We start from the raw sequence: 15,980 nt of genomic DNA, 5'->3' as shown, positions 1-15,980 counted from the left end.
TTATATAGATTGATCAATTTTTAATTTTTTTAAAAACTTATTTATTTCCCCTGTATTGTGATCAATGCCTGCGCATTTTATCTATGTTCTATTCTAGCAGGTTGTTATGGTTGTTATGAACTGAATGTTCAGGTCCCCTCACAATTCATATGTTGAAACTGTAACCTCCAATGTGGTGGCATTGGGAGGTGGGGCCTTTGGTTAGACGAGGTCATGAGGGTGGAGCCCCACAGGAGATTAGTGTCCTTATAAGAAGAGGAAGGGAACTGGCTTTCTCTCTGTCCCTGGTGGGAGGATACAAGAGGAAGGCGGCTATATGCAAACCAGAAGAGCGCTCTCACTAAGAACCAAATCAGCTGGCACCTTGATCGTGGACTTCCAGCCTCTGAAACTGTGAGAAATAAATGTCTGTTGTTTAAGCCACACGGTCTATAGTATTTTGTTTTAGCGGCTGGAGCTGATTAAGACAGGTTTTCTCTCCTTTCAAATAAAGCTGGATTTGCTCAGCTCCTTGTCAACCATTCCTGAGAAGTAGAGCACAGCTGAAAAACAAGGGAGAGTGTGAGTTGATGAAGTTGTCCACCCAGGTGGGAAGGGGAATAGAGGGATAATACACACCAAGGAACATTTGAGAAGGATGATGAAGTGGGTGGTGTGGACATTCTCTAGTAAAAACCTAAACAGTGATCCAGAAATAGTGTCAGTAAAAACCTAAACAGTGATCCAGAAATAGTGTATCAAAGAACAATACTTATTTCTCTGAATTAATGAGTCATCCAATTGTTTTGGTGTTATAGCCATGGTCATTTCAGTATCTTTCAATGATTGATATTATCATTAATTAATGTCATAATTTTGCAAGTAATTTTTTTAAAAGTTCTTGTATTTGAAACACTAATGAACTTCCAAATAAGAACATCTGTTGTTTTTCTGTTATTCACAACTTTTGTTAATCTTAAAAATAAAGCTATCAAATTTGTTGGAGATGGTTTATTAATTTTATGAACTCATGGTGTTATTTTCTTATTATTTCAATATCAATCCTTAGGCCCCAGGGAATTGAATCAAGAGAGTGGAAAGCTCCTCTCTCCTTCTCCACTTCCTAATCTCTCCCTTCTGTAATTATTACTACGTGACCAGTAAAGCTCAGAGTCAGCAATATTGAACTCCCTTATAAATTTGAAGAGGATATATTAATTTCAACAGTCTGGAAATCCATCTTAAGAATGGAGATAAGCAATGAAAGGACAATTATTAAATAGTCAATAATGCCATTCCCTTGGATAGTGAACTAGGAAAAATCCCCATTGGCTTATTGAAGAATGTGCCAGTTAACATTATAAGTTTGTGTTGATAAATGACTTCGGCCAATATTTTCCTTTTTGATTCAAGCAGTTATCCCTGAAGAGATGAACTACGGTGGAGGCAGGCTTTCCAACTGCAAATTCCTATAGGTGAAATTTTAGCAAAATCTATAATTTGTGCAAGAGTGATGTAAACCACAAGTAGGGTGTACCCTCAGGATTTGATGGTGAAATGAAAATAGGAAAATCACCTTCAGAGATAATTTGTTACTGATGGGGCTGGGAAGAAAGCCTTTTAAATCACATGAAAAAATTCTCAAGGAGGTTATATGAATATAATTTAATAAACTTGGTCTAATTAATGATGACATTTATTATTGTCAAGACAGGGGAGTGATATTCTTCATAGACTGGAAAAGAAATAAGAATTTCTCAATATTTCTTGAGTACAGTACAGTTTCAGGTGACTTAGAAAGAAATATTTTCCCTAGATCAGAGAACAAAAATTTATCTTCAAACTGTGTATCTTACAGCTCCACTGCTACTGTAAATGCATAATTTTGGTCTTTTGGTTTACAAATATGAATCTCGGTATATTAATCAGAATCCGCTTGTGAGCAAGGAGCCGAGATCAATTCAGACTAGCTTAGGAGGAAGAGGAGTTCTTCTGAGCTCCTTCGGAGGCTTCACGTACCTGTGGCGCGGGCAGCTGCACAGAGTCCCGCACTCAGAAGGGCCCTGAGCTTGGAGTTTAAAGCTCGTGGTCCCCCTTTTGACATTCTCAGTAATTTTACCTTCGAATCTGTGTTTTGTAAGTGAAATCTGATGGCACAATGGAGTGTGGCCCAGAGGCTTGGAGCCTTGGCTCGCAGGCCTCCTTGCCTCCCCAGGGCGTGTTCTCCACCGCCGCTTCCCCAAGCCCCGGTGCCCAGGGCGAGGGTTCCCAGATCTAGCAAAAATAAACGAAAACAAACCAGGATGCCCAGTGAAATCTGAATTTCACATAAATGATGAATCATTTTTAAGTTTACGTATGTCCCAAATATTGCATGAGATATACTGCAACATGAGCTGAGACTCAAATTTCACGGGTTTCCAGGATTTTGTCTGCCCCCACCTCCGCGGCCCTCAGCGGCAGGCTGCCCGGGTGGGGAACCGCGAGGATCCGGGTTGGGCGCACACGGCCTTGGCGCGGGGCAGGCGCTGTCGGTGCGCCCCGGGGTGCAGGGTCGCCCGCCACTCATTCAGGTACCCCGCGCGTCCTGGCGCCGAAAGTGCAGGACCTTTGGGGCTCCCCTGTCCACGGTGCGAGGGGGAGATGCCTGCTCAGGTGCTCGCCCCCGAGAGCCGTGGGGACGCTGCGTTCCGGCCCAGGAGTTTGGTGGTCAGGGCTGGCTCGCCCCGGGAGTGTGACGTCAAAAAGCAAATGAAATTCACCGTGATGGATCCAGAAAGGGACCGCGGAAGAAAGCGAAACGCGCTATATTTTTAGTACTTTTAATGACACGTTTTTCCTGCTTTTTAACAAGGCACCCCATAAGTTCATTTGGCGCCGTCGCCGGTCCTGGGCTCGTTTAACGGGCTGTTGTGGTTTTGGAATTTACTGCAGGGGGAGACTGAACCGTGACAGAATCCTAGCTCACTTCTTTGCATTTTTTTGAACTTTAAGTTTCTTCGTAGAGCACAGCTGCCAGGAGCTTCCTGACTGCAGCCTAATAACCAGGGTCAAAGGAGAAAGTTCCAGTCTGAATAACGTTGGGACGCAGTCTGATTGCTCTGGCTTTGGTCCCCTGTGTACCCTCGGACCAGCCTCGGGGGAGTGAAGTAGAGATTGCACAGCCAGAGTCCTGAGTTCATCTCCCTGCTAGCAGGAGAGAGGTGGGGGAGTGGGGAGAACCAACCTAGTTATTATCGGAGGTCACTGTGAGATGATTTCATTTTTCTACCTTAATTTGATTTTTCTACATTTAGTTAGTATGACTCTTTCCTAGGGCTCTTTTACCTCTGAATTAATTAATATAATTAATTTTTTTTTGGTTTGATTATAGAGATTTATTTTTTTTAGCAAATTTTCAGAAACATCTTCATTAAATAACATGAAGAAAAGAAACATATGTTCAACACCTAAAATGTTTTAGGTAGAGATATAGGCAAGACTTTTCTAGGTTATCTTATAAAATCCTAATACCAATGCTTTGTTCCTTATTTACATATAGAGAATCAAATCACCAGAGAAGTCAACAACTTGCTGCAGTTCACACAGTTAGTTATGGCAGTTTAGATTTGAGCCCCTTGAGAACTGGAACCACATCTCACATAATTCCATGTAGTGTAGAGCCTGGCACTTAGTAAGCATTCAGTACATGCTTTTGCTTAACTTTCTCAGTTAAGTAAGAAAAGGGAAGGGTTTGATCTTGTTAATAATCAATCAAGGATTGTAAATTTGTTCCCTAGAACTCTACTATACCTATCATTGAATTTATGACTCCTTTTTTTTATTTAATTTTTTGTTTATTGCAGTAACATTGGTTTATGACATTGTAAAAATTTCAGGTGTACATCATTGTACTTCTATTTCTGCATAGATTACATCATGTTCACCACCCAAATGCTAATTACAACCCATCACCACACACATGTACCGAATTATCCCTTTCACCCTCCTTCCTCCCCCCTTCCCCTCTGGTAACCACCAATCCAATCTCTGTCCCTATGTGTTTGTTTATTGTTGTTATTATCTACTACTTAATGAAGGAAATCATACGGTATTTGAACTTCTCCCTCTGACTTATTTCACTTTGCATTATACCCTCAATGTCCATCCATGTTGTCACAAATGGTTGGATTTCATCGTTTCTTAAGGCTGAGTAGTATTCCATTGTGTATATATACCACAGCTTCTTTATCCATTCGTCCCTTGATGGGCACTTAGGTTGCTTCCAAGTCTTGGCTATTGTACATAACGCTGCAATGAACACAGGGGTGCATGTACCTTTACAAATTGGTGTTTTCAAGTTCTTTGGATAAATACCCAACAGTGGAATAGCTGGATCATATGGTAGTTCTATCCTTGATTTTTTGAGGAATCTCCATACTGTTTTCCATAGCGGCTGCACCAGTTTGTACTCCCACCAGCAGTGTATGAGAGTTCCCTTCTCTCCACATCCTCTCCAACACATGTTGTTTCCTGTCTTGTTAATTATAGCCATTCTGACGGGCGTGAGGTGATATCTCATTGTAGTTTTGATTTGCATTTCCCTGATAGTTAGTGATTTTGAACATCTTTTCATGTGTCTGTTGGCCATCTGTATATCTTCTTTGGAGAAATGTCTGTTCAGGTCTTTTGCCCATTTTTTAATTGGGTTGGTAGTTTTTTTGTTGTTGAGATGCATGAGTTCTTTATATTTTTTGGAGATTAAGCCCTTATCAGAAGTATGGTTTGCAAATATCTTCTCCCAATTGTTAGGTTGTCTTTTCGTTTTGTTGATGGTTTCCTTTGCTGTGCAGAAGCTTTTTAGTTTGATGTAGTCCCATTTGTTTATTTTTTCTGTTGTTTCTCTTGCCCGGTCAGACGTGGTGTTTGAAAAGATGTTGCTAAGACCGATGTCGAAGAGCGTACTGCCTATGTTTTCTTCTAGAAGTTTCACAGTTTCAGGTCTTACATTCAAGTCTTTAATCCATTTGGAGTTAATTTTTGTGTATGGTGTAAGGTAAGGGTCTACTTTCATTTTTTTGCATATGGCTATCCAGTTTTCCCAACACTATTGTTGAAGAGACTTTCTTTTCCCCATTGTATGTTCTTGGCTCCTTTGTCAAAGATTAGCTGTCCATATATGTGTGGGTTTATTTCTGGGCTTTCGATTCTATTCCATTGATCTGTGTGTCTGTTTTTGTGCCAGTACCATGCTGTTTTGGTTACTATAGCTTTGTAGTATATTTTGAAATCAGGGAGTGTGATACCTCCAGCTTTGTTCTTTTTTCTCAGGATTCCTTTAGCTATTTGGAATCTTTTGTTGTTCCATATAAATTTTAGGATTCTTTGTTCTATTTCTGTGAAAAATGTTGTTGGAACTTCGATAGGGATTGCATTGAATCTATAGATGGCTTTAGGAAGTATGGACATCTTAACTATGTTAATTCTTCCAATCCAAGAGCACGGAATATCTTTCCATTTCTTTGTGTCTTCTTCAATTTCTTTCAGAAATGTTTTATAGTTTTCGGTGTACGGATCTTTCACCTCTTTGGTTAAGTTTATTCCTAGGTATTTTATTCTTTTTGTTGCAATTGTAAATGGGATGGTATTCTTAATTTCTCTTTCTGCTACTTTGTTGTTAGTGTACAGAAATGCAACTGATTTTTGTATGTTGATTTTGTATCCTACAACTTTACCATATTCGTTTATTACTTCTAAAAGTTTTCTGGTGGATTCTTTAGGGTTTTCTATATATAAAATCATGTCATCTGCAAATAGTGACAGTTTCACTTCTTCCTTTCCAATTTGGATCCCTTTTATTTCTTTCTTTTGCCTGATTGCTCTGGCTAGGACTTCCAGTACTATGTTAAATATAAGTGGTGACAGTGGGCATCTTTGTCTAGTTCCTGTTCTTAGAGGGATGGCTTTCAGTTTTTCACCATTGAGGATGATATTAGCTGTGGGTTTCTCATATATGGTATTTATTATGTTGAGATACTTTCCTTCTATACCCATTTTATTCAGAGTTTTTATCATAAATGGATGCTGTATCTTGTCAAATGCTTTCTCTGCATCTATTGAGATGATCATGTGATTTTTATTCTTCATTTTATTAATGTGGTGTATTACGTTGATTGATTTGCGAATGTTAAACCATCCCTGCATCCCTGGAATAAATCCCACTTGATCATGGTGTATAATCTTTTTAACATATTGTTGTATGCGATTTGCTAGTATTTTGTTGAGGATTTTTGCATCGATGTTCATCAGTGATATTGGCCTGTAATTTTCTTTTTTTTTTGTGTTGTCCTTGTCTGGTTTTGGTATCAGGGTAATGTCAGCTTCGTAGAATGAGTTAGGGAGCTTCCTCCCTCCTCAATTTTTTGGAAGAGTTTGAGAAGGATAGGTATTAAGTCTTCTTTGAATGTTTGGTAGAATTCCCCAGGGAAGCCGTCTGGTCCTGGACTTTTATTTTTGGGGAGGTTTGTGATTACTGTTTCGATCTCCTTACTGGTGATTGGTCTATTCAAATTCTCTACTTCTTCTTGATCCAGTTTTGGAAGGTTGTATAATTCTAAGAGTTTATCCATTTCTTCCAGATTGTCGAATTGGTTGGCATATAGCTTTTCATAGTATTCTCTTATAATCTTTTGTATTTCCGAGGTGTCTGTTGTAACCTCTCCTCTTTCATTAATACAATTAATATTTTTAAAGTACAAAGTTTGAGGCAGGGTCCCCACCCTGCTATGACCTAACAAAATGCACCCGTCCTCTGCAACTCAGCCCCAGGGAACTTCCGACTGTCAAATTCTCTCTTAAAAACTGCAAACTTTCTTACAATTAGAGTTCCCCTATAATTATGTTAGGGAGACTCACAGATGTACAAATTAGTATTCTTCTTTCCATCTGTTCATTCAACAAATGTGTAGTATATGCCAAGAAGTGTCTTGGGGGCTGAAGTTACTTGCAGGAGAAAGATCTGTAAATTTGTAAACCTTATTAAAACTACTTGAAACTGTCTATCTAGTAAATCCACAGCAGGGCACTGAAGACAGACAGAGTGCTTATACTTTCTTTTCTTCCTTCCTTCTTTCCCCCTTGCTCTCTCTCTCCTTTCTTTTCTTTTCTTTTTTTTTTTTTGGTGAGGAAGATTGGCCCTGAGCTAACACTTGTTGCCAGTCTTCCTCTTTTTGCTTGAGGAAGATTGCCGCTGAGCTAACATCTGTGCCCATCTTCCTCTGTTTTGTGTGTGGGGCGCCACCATAGCATGGCTTGATGAGCGGTGTGCGAGTCTGCACCTGGATCCAAACCCATGAATCCTGGGCTGCGGAAGTGGAGCACATGAACTTAACCACTATGCCACGGGCCAGCCCCTTTCTTTCTTTCTTTTTAAAAAAGGTCAGAATGGGGAGAAATAGGTTTTGAATTGTGAAATAAGAGCAAAGTCTGCCTGTTGTTAATGTACTGGAGCTTCTGAGGGGTGTCTGGATAAAAAGAGAAGGGGCTTCGAGGGGCTGAGTTGTCTAACTGTGCTATTGTCGCCGTGACTTGCAGCTGCGGAGATTGTTCTGTGTTGATTCCTGTACACTAAATGTAGGCGTAGCCTAAATAGCATAAACCAGTTTCCTAGGAAATTATTTTGTGTCCCAACCGCAGAGGGGATCAGAGGCGTATTTCTCACTTTCTGTTGTACACATATAGAATGGCTCATTAGTTCCGCTCATAGTGCCTCATTATTTTTCTTTTGCAAAAAAGCATTTAATACTTTGCAGTGAGAGAAGTGTCGAATCGACTTTGGCTGGCAGATATTAAGGTAGTCTCTTAATGATTTTTGATTGTAAAAAAAAAATAGTTTTGACCTCAATTTAACTTGAAACTTCCCTGTGGCAGTGCCTGGATCAATTTATAAAGAATAAAACATCGGTGACAAGGTTCTTCTCAGCGCATGATGCTGCAAATAGTACTTTTTTGGTGTTAACATAAGTTGTATTGTGTTTTAAATTTCAGATTTCACTTGTTCACTGCTGATGTATAGGAAGGCGATTGACTTCTGTATAGTAGCCTTATATCATGCAACCTTACTATAATCACTTATTAATTCTAGAAGACTTTTTCTGTTGATTCTTTCAGATTTTCTGCATGATGATCATGTCATCTGTGAACAAATACAGTTTTATTTCTTCTTTCCTGCTATGGGCTGAAAGTTTGTGTCCCCCCAAATTCATGTGTTGAAACGCTAACCCCCCCTGGATAATGCTATTAAGATGTGGAGCTTTGGGGAGTTAAGTAATCATGAGGTGGACTCCTCATGAATGGGACTCGTGTCCTCGTACAAGAGACCCCAAAGAGCTCTCTAGCCCTCCTTCAGCCGTGTGAGAATACAATGAGATGTCAGCAGTCTGCAACCTGGAAGAGGGTCCTCACCCAAACCTGGCCATGCTGGCTCCCTGATCTCAGACTTCCACCCTCCAAAACTATAAGGAATAAATTTCTGTTGTTTATAAGCCAGAATACCCAGTCTATGGCATTCTGTTACAGCAGGCCAAACTGACTAAGACGCTTCCCCAACAGAATACCTTTTATTTCCTTTTCTTGGCTTATTGCATTAGCTAGGACTTCCAGTGTGATGTTGAAAAGGAGTGATTAGAGCAGACATCTTTGCCTTGTTCCTGACAAATAGTGAGTATGTAAAGTACCATCTCAGAAGTCATCACTTAGCTTGACTTAAAAACAAACCTATTATATTTTGCATGTTGACAAAGATGAAAAGATAATACCCAGGATTGGTGAGGCTGTTTGGCTAAAGGCAATCTCTTACCCTCATTGTAAGATTGCAAACTGTACATTCAGAGGACTTCTGACCTAGGACATCTGCCTACATTTAAATGGACATCCATTTTAACCTAGAAATTCAATTTCTAGGAAATGCTCATACAAGTGCAAATATTCAAGAACAAATATTGTAGCATTGTTTTTGGTAGCAAAAAATTAGTACCAATCCATTTATGCATCATAAAGATGGATCAAATAAATTATGGTAATTCACAATGGATTATACTATGCAGCTTTAAAAAAGAACACTAGATCTTTTCTATTTACTGACATTGGGAAGATGTCAGTGATATATGTCATTGCGTGAAAACCCAAGTTGCAGGACAGAACATGTAGGATGAGTCCATTTGTGTAAATAAAGGATATTTATAAATATGCTTAGAGAAGCACAGAAAATATTTGGTAGAATTCATGACAAATGGTTAACATTGGTTACCTCTGAGTAGAGGTAATGAGTAGATCACTGGAGAAGAAAGAGGACTATTTTTATTCATTTTATATTTTCTACATGTTAATAGAAATCACGTAAAATATTTAGAATTGGGAAAAAACTGTTATAGTTTAAATACTGCAAAGTGTCTATGAAACGTTTGGGGCCAGTCATTTTCAAATGACTAACAAAATATTTTTTCTCTATTGATTTGCCTCTGGCCACTTAAAAGTAGTAAAATATTCTTTTTATTTATTTTGAAATTTTATATTCCCTTAACAGTACTTGGAAAGAATTGTTTTGGTGACAATAATCTATTATAAAACATCATTGAGGCCTCAAAATATTCATTGGTATTTTTGTTCATTTTGTTTTTAGGATCTGGAGGGATCTATTTAATTTGTTTCTTCATTCCTTTTCTTGAGGGAGTAGCCCTGATAAAGGATTTTTTTCAATGAAGGAGACTTAAATATGCTTATATGTAGGAGGGAAGGAACGAGAAAGAGGCAAAGATTAAAGATTAGGGTAGAATTCCAAGAACGGAAGGCTGAATAAATGCAGAGATTTTCTGAAATGAAGAAAGGCAGAGGGAATTTTGACGGTGATTCTCCGTCTGCTACTTGGGGGTCTTACACCTGCAGGAGCATATGAGGTGTGCTGGGTCAGTGTTGTACTTGTAAACGTCTTACAACAGGCTGTCGAAGAAAAAAAAAATTCTGATTGTAGTATTTGCTGATTCTGTGGCATGAATGCTCCCACCAGGGTCAATTTCAGGATACTAATGGTTTAAAAATAAATAAGCTTATAACATTCCTGGAGATTTATGAATCAGAATTCATGAGCTGGTAGGAGCTGGCTACCTCCAGCACACCACTGGAGGGAATATGTTAAGTCACAGAATAAACATGGTACCTCATTCTAGTGTGTCAATTTTATTTGAAGATTTGGCAGAGAAAATGTTATTTTCATATTAAAACAAACATGGATATTGTCTTAGTCTATTCGGGCTGCTATAACAAAAATACCGTAAACTGGGTGACTTAGAAACAGCAAAACTTTATTTCTCACAGTTCAGGACTGGGAAGACCAGGATCATGGCGCTGGCAGATTCTGTGTAAGAACTCTGTTCTGTGTTCACAGACAGCCATCTTTTCACCGTAACCTCATACGGTGGAAGGGGCAAGGAGCTTTCTTGACCCTCTTTTATAAGAACACTAATCCTCCTTCATGACCTAATCACCTCCCACAAGCCCCAACTCCTAATACCATAACCTTGGAGGTTAGGATTTCAACATATGAGTTTTAGGGGGGCACAAACATCCAGACCATAGCAGATATATTATGAAGTAGAATATGAAATATAATGGACCACATTTCAACATAGTACTGGAAGTCCTAGCCAGAGTAGGTAGGCAATAAAAAGAAATAAAAGACATCCAGATTGGAAAGGAAGAAGTAAAATTATCTCTATTAGCAGATGACACGATCTTATATGTAGAAAACCCTAAAGATACCACAAAAAACCATTAGAACTAATAAATGAGTTCAGTAAAGTTGCAGGATACAAAATTGGCACACAAAAACTAGTTGCTTTTCTATACACTAACAATGAACAATGTGAAAAGGAAATTAAGAAAATAATTTCATGTAAAATAGTATCAAAAGAATAAAATGCTTAGGAATAAACTTAACTGAGGAAGTAAAAGATTTGTATACTGAAAACTGCAAAACATTGCTGAAAGAAATTAAAGACACAAATAAATGGAAAGACATCCCATGTTCATGAATTGAAAGACTTAATATGGTTAAGATGTCCATAATACCTAAAGCAATGTAGATTAAATTTAATTCTTATCAAAACCCCAATGGCAATTTTTGCAGACATAGAATAAACAATCCTAAAATTTGTATGGAACCGCAAAGGACCCCAAATAGCCAAAACAATCTTGAAAAAGAAGAACAAAGTTGGAGGACTCACACTTTCTGCTTTTAAAACGTACTACAAAGCTACGGTAATGAAAAGTGTGGTACTGGCATAAAGACAGACATATAGACGAATGGAACAGAATAGAGAACTTGCCCTTTATCTCCTCATTATCAACGACCCTTAGCTCAAATAATCCATATGCCAAAGAGGCGTGTCTTGGGGTAGTATATTATGGTACTCTTCAATTTGCAAGGGCAAACATGCTGTGTTATTCAGTACCTTATATCCTTCCTTATTTTAGTTTACAAAAATCAGTTGATTTATGAGGGAGGCAGATCTATTGTGGATTTTATATTTTTTTGTAATATTTGTAACACTTTATTTATTTTGAAGTTTTGTTTTCACATACATTATCTTATTGCTGAATTGAACCTCTTTATCAATGTAAAATATATTTGTCCCATATAATAAATTTATTTTATCTGATATTAATACTTTCATTCCCGCTTTCTTTTTTGTTATCATTGGTCCAGTATAATCTTTCAGTGCTTTTAACTGTTCAGTGTCCTGCAAATTCTACGTCACTTGATTTTTTTGTTCTTGTTCCCATTTTATTTTTGTAGGTAAATTAAACAACATATTTTAGTAATAAATTGTATGGTTGGTCCTATTCCTGACATCCTGTTTTGTGTTCCTCATTTGTTATATTTTTTGTTGATTCTTTTTCACTTTGAATTTGATGTCCATTTTTTCTTCTAGTGGCTAGTCTTTAAATTTTAGGAACATATTTAAATTTAATATATTGTTCTATGACTATAAAGATTAAATCACTATTACAATATTTATTTATTATTATTATTTTTTTTGTGAGGAGGACTATCCCTGAGCTATCATCTGATGCCAATCCTCCCCTTTTTTCCTGAGGAAGACTGGCCCTGGGCTAACATCCGTACCCATCTTCCTCCACTTTATATGGGACGCCGCCACAGCATGGCTTAGCAAGTTGTGGGTCTGTGTGCGCCCAGGATCCGAACCTGCGAACCCTGGGCCACGCAGGGGAGTGCGCGCACTTAACCGCTGCACCACCGGGCCGGCCTCCACTATTACGATATTTAAATCCCCTCCTGCTTGGTCCAATTATCTGGCCAAGAAAAGACTCTCAGCAAGGGTCTTTTATTTTTTATTTTACGATTGTTCACTTTGTTGTTAGTGCCGTTGAGTCCATTCTGACTCCTGGCGACCTTGTATACAGCAGAGGAACCCTGCCCAGTCTTTTGCGTCATTCTCTCACCTTCCAGCACTATATCAGATGATGCTCCAGTGCTGTTCATAGGGTTTTCATGGCCAGTGTTTTCAGAAGTAGGTGGCCAGGTCCTTCTTCCTAGTCTGTCTAGTCTGGAAGCTCTGCTGAAACCTGTCCACTGTGGACGGCCCTTGTTATTTGAAATGCCAGTGGCATAGCTTTTAGCATCACAGAAACACACAACCAGCACAGTATGACAACAGACAGACGGGTGATGTGGTTCCCTGACCAGGGAACAGATTCATGCTGCGGCGGTGAGAGCACCGAATCTTAACCACTAGACACCAGGACTGGCTAATTATTCACCACCTACAGGTAATTCAAATGACCTATTGACTACTTGCTTAATTGAGATATTCCACTCTCTCCATGTGTCTCATTCACAATTAGGGCATACCAGGCTTCTGATTATTGAAATTTGTTCTTGAACCAATGAATATGACTACAAATCAGAGATGTGCATTCATAGAGTGCATGTTGTGGTAATTGCTCTTATATGGAAGTCACGTGCATATTTTATACTTTGCATTTGTTCTAAAGTAAAGATACATGAATTTTGCTGGGGAAATGCCTCAGATTATAATCTCTTTTGAAACAATAACTGAAAACGTGTGTACATATGTAATTGACATAAACTGTACTTCTGCGAATGCAGGGGGAGCAGCAGATTCCATAATCAAAGGCTGCAAACTCTCTGAGGTCTTTAGAGGCTCTTGCACACTGAAGGGCTTTGGAGTTGCCCTGGCTCACCTTATCACTGAGCTGCCTCTGAGTGAGCTACCTGTAGTTTCCTGCTGGCAGTTGTGCCTCAGTGCCTTTGCATATGCTGTCATCTCTGCTTGTAATGAAGTGGGTCCATGAGAATTGTTTGAAAACAAACTGCTTGAAAGCTGTTCATAGAAAAAAATAGGATAAAATATTAAGCATTATGGTAAGATTAGGTTAAACATATTGTGTTCGTTTGCTAGGGCTTCCATAACGAAGCACCGCTTGGGGGCTTAAACAGCAGAAATTTGTTGACTTACAGTTCTGGAGACTAGAAGTCCAAGATCGAGGTGTTGGTAGATTTGGTTTTTTCTGAGGCCTCTCTCCTTGGCTTGCAAATGGCCACCTTCTTGCTGTGTCCTCATGTTGTCTTTCCTCTGTATGCACACATCCCTGGTGACTTTTTGTGCCCAAATTTCCTCTTCTTATATTGGATTAAGGTTCATCATAAAAATCTCATTTTAACTTAATCACCTCTTTGAAGGTCCTATCTCCAAATACAGCTGCAATCTGAGGTACTAGGGGTTAGGGGTTCACCATGTGAATTTTAGGGGTGCCTGATTTAATCAGCCTATAACAGATATCAATAAAACAGAGTTGCTGGTGCAGGCTTGAAGATCAGGGAAGAAGGGAGATAAACAAGGTTGAACCAGACACTGATTATTTTGTGTCTTTCTTGTGCTCTCCCCCTCACTCTGCCCCCTCCCTACCTTCAACTTGTCTAGACCACTCCTCACCCTACCAAGTGGTGTGGTACCTGGAAAATACTCAAGCATAAAAGTTCCTGGGAAGCACAAAATTCTAGGTTGAGTTTAGGCATCAGTAGACCAGGTTTGGCCATGCTTAAGATGAGGAAATTCAGTAAAACAGGGAGAAGCTGGGAGATGTTTCATTATGATAGAGGTCAGGTGTTGTCACAAAGATGTTTACTAATATCTTGAGGTGCTGTGAAGGTTTATTTCTGAAACTTCTCTCTGCGTATTTTATCCTTAGAAATCAGCCACCCACATGAAGGCTGCAGCAGACCACAGCATTCCGCTGGGTTTTCAGCTCCCGCTCCTATTCTCCCACCTCACTGGTACTTCTTCCAACTTTGCTTCTCGTGGGAAATGGCAACAATCAACATTCATCTTCTCTAAGTCCAATTTGAATGTATTTTACAAAATATCATTGACTATCTGGTTCCGTTTAGAATTATCAAGAGAATCAATTTATAAATAAAGGAGCTGCTATTTGCCAAGTGTGGCTGCCTTAAACTGACTAGATACTGAAACACCTCTGCTATGGGAATGGAAAATAGTAGTGGAAAAAACATTTTGTGGATCTTGATTGAAACATTTTTGGATCAGCAACTTCAAAATATAGTACCTGTACCTGTTACAACATTTCCAGGGCATTATATTACCTGCCTTTTTTTTTTTTTTTACATCAATTGCTGCTTTTGGCAAAGACTTTATTACTTCCTAATTGCCCTAAATTTCTTTTCTTGTTAAAGACAAGTTTAACAATTGAATTCATTATCTCAAGAATTAACAAAGACTTTAGCTTTTCAGTAACTGCCCATCATTGTATGGGCAGTGCTCCCAAGGAAGTATTAATCTAAAGAAATCTGTAAAAATGTTATGAATCTAATTAGGTTCAGTTAAAAGAGAATAAAATTTCAGATCTGGGAATGGAGGGCTGTTACAAATTGCTATGGACTGAACTGTGTCCCTCCCCCCCAAATTCATATATTGAAGCCCTAACCCCCAACGTGGATGGTATTTAGAGATGGGGCCTTTGGGAGGTAATTAGGTTTCGATCAGATCACGAGAGTGGGGTCCTCAAGATGGGATTAGTGCTCTTAAAGAAGAGGCCATAAAGCTCACAATCTTTCTCTTTCCACGACTGAGGAAAGGCCAGGTGAGTACACAGTGAGAAGGCAGCCATCTACAAGCCAGGAAATGGATTCTCACCAGGAACCAAATCTGCTGGTACATTGCTTGGACTTTCCAGCTTCCAGAACTGTGAGAAATAAATGTCTGTTGTTAAAGCCACTCAATCTATGGTATTTTGTTATGGCAGCCTGAGCTGATGACGACACGAATATCCATACATGATGATCATATTTGAGAGCACTCTACAGTTCCAAGCTCTCTGAACTTCAGGGTAGGGAAAGTCTTCAGTCTATGTAAAAAACAGACTCTATTCCTTATTAGCTCAAAAGTAAATGCTGATGAGTCTGTCTGTGCTATCATGATCTCATTAGGATCCCCCAAACGGGATTAAAATAAAAACATGAATCAGCAACTTGGTGTCTGTGTTCTATGTATCTGGCCCTCTGCAAGGCGCTGGGCACGCGATGGTCAACAAGACACATACGGTCCCTGAGGTTGTGCTTATACACTTGTTGAGGAGATAACAAGAAAATAGACAATCATGAGGGCAAGTGTTCTGAAGGCAGGCCAGGATGCAGTGGGATCTCCAGGAGCCTCTGGAAGGAGTGCACTGAGAAGCTGAGATTGAAGGTGGTGAGGAGCAGGAAAAGCTAAAGGGGCAGGAAGAGGTCCAGGTAGAGAACTGATTGGGAAACTGAAATTATTTCTTTGTGGCTAGAACATGGTGAGGAAAGAGTGTCAGGAGAGATGAACCTGAAAGAGTTCTAGGCTGTGCAGGGCCCTCTAAGCCGTAGGAGTATGAAGTTTACTTTAAGGGCACTGATGAACCATTGAAGTTTGATGGCAACA

Source organism: Diceros bicornis, chromosome 33, assembly GCF_020826845.1.
Source record: "Diceros bicornis minor isolate mBicDic1 chromosome 33, mDicBic1.mat.cur, whole genome shotgun sequence".
Classification (NCBI taxonomy): Eukaryota; Metazoa; Chordata; class Mammalia; order Perissodactyla; family Rhinocerotidae; genus Diceros; species Diceros bicornis.
Note: the sequence above shows the minus strand (reverse complement) of the source record.